Below are 1,968 nucleotides of genomic sequence, written 5' to 3'. Positions count from 1 at the left end.
CTTATCAGCTTAAGGAGATTTTGGGCTGAGACAATGGGGTTTTCTAAATATACAATTATGTCTTCTGCAAACAGGGACAATTTGACTTCCTCTTTTCCTAATTGAATACCTTTTATTTCTTTCTCCTGTCTGTTGCCCTGGCCAGAACTTCCAACACCATGTTGAATAGGAGTGGTGAGAGAGGGCATCCCTGTCTTCTGCTAGTTTTCAAAGGGAATGCTTCCAGTTTTTGCCCGTTCAGTATGATATTGGCTGTGGGTTTGTCATAAATAGCTCTTATTATTTTGAGATACCTTCCATCAATACCTAGTTTATTGACAGTTTTTAGCATGAAGGGCTGTTGAATTTTGTGGAAGGCTTTTCTGTATCTATTGAGATAATCATGTGGTTTTTGTCATTGGTTCTGTTTATGTGATGGATTGCATTTATTGATCTGCGTATGTTGAACCAGCCTTGCATCCCAGGGATGAAGCCAACTTGATTGTGGTGGATAAGCTTTTTGATGTGCTGCTGGATTCAGTTTGCAAGTCTTTTATTGAGGATTTTCTCATTGATGTTCATCAGGAATATTGGTCTAAAATTCTCTTTTCTGTTGTGTCTCTGCCAGGCTTTGGTATCAGGATGATGCTGGCCTCATAAAATGAATTAGGGAGGATTCCCTCTTTTTCTATCGATTGGAATAGTTTCAGAAGGAATGGTACCAGCTCTTCTTCGTACCTCTGGTAGAATTCGGCTGTGAATCCTTCTGGTCCTGGACTTTTTTTGGTTGGTAGGCTATTAATTATTGCCTCAATTTCAGAGCCTGTTATTGGTCTATTCAGAGATTGAATTTCTTCCTGGTTTAGTCTTGGGAGGGTGTATGCATCCAGGAATTTATCCATTTCTTCTAGATTTTCTAGTTTATTTGCATAGAGGTGTTTATAGTATTCTCTGATGGTAGTTTGTATCTCTGTGGGATCGGTGGTGATATCCCCTTTCTCATTTTTTATTGCATCTTTTTGATTCTTCTCTCTTTTCATCTTTATTAGTCTTGCTAGTGGTCTATTAATTTTGTTGATCTTTTCTTAAAAACCAGCTCCTGGATTCATTGATTTTTTGAAGGGTTTTTGTGTCTCTGTCTCCTTCAGTTCTGCTCTGATCTTAGTTATTTCTTGTCTTCTGCTAGCTTTTGAATTAATTTGCTCTTGCTTCTCTTAGCTCTTTTAATTGTGATGTTAGCGTGTTGATTTTAGATCTTTCCTGCTTTCTCTTGTGGGCATTTTAGGGCTATAAATTTCCCTCTACACACTGCTTTAAATGTGTCCCAGATATTCTGGTATGTTGTGTCTTTGTTCTTACTGGTTTCAAAGAACATCTTTATTTCTGCCTTCATTTCGTTATATAGTCATTAAGGAGCAGGTTGTTCAGTTTCCACGTAGTTGAGTAGTTTTGAGTGAGTTTCTTAATCGTGAATTCTAATTTGATTGCACTGTGGACTGAGAGAAACTTTGTTGTGATTTCTGTTCTTTTATATTTGCTGAGGAGTGCTTTACTTCCAACTGTGTAATCAATTTTGGAATACATACGATGTGGTGCTGAGAAGAATGTATATTCTGTTGATTTGGGGTGGAGAGTTCTGTATATGTCTATTAGGTCTGCTTGGTACAGAGCTGAGTTCAATTCCTGGATATCCTTGTTAACTTTTTGTCTCATGGATCTGTCTAATATTGACAGTTGGTTGTTAAAGTCTCCCGTTATTATTGTGTGGGAGTCTAAGTCTCTTTGTAGGTCTCTAAGGACTTGCTTTATGAATCTGGGTACTCCTGTATTGGGTGCATATATATTTAGGAAAGTTAGCTCTTCTTGTTGAATTGATCTCTTTACCATTATGTAATGGCCTTCTTTGTCCCGTTTGACCTTTGTTGGTTTAAAGTCTGTTTTATCAGACTAGGATTGCAACCCCTGCTTTTTTTTGTTCTCCATGTGCTT

Source organism: Colobus angolensis, unplaced genomic scaffold, assembly GCF_000951035.1.
Source record: "Colobus angolensis palliatus isolate OR3802 unplaced genomic scaffold, Cang.pa_1.0 Scaffold200, whole genome shotgun sequence".
NCBI classification, from domain to species: Eukaryota; Metazoa; Chordata; class Mammalia; order Primates; family Cercopithecidae; genus Colobus; species Colobus angolensis.
This window is presented reverse-complemented; position numbering follows the sequence as displayed.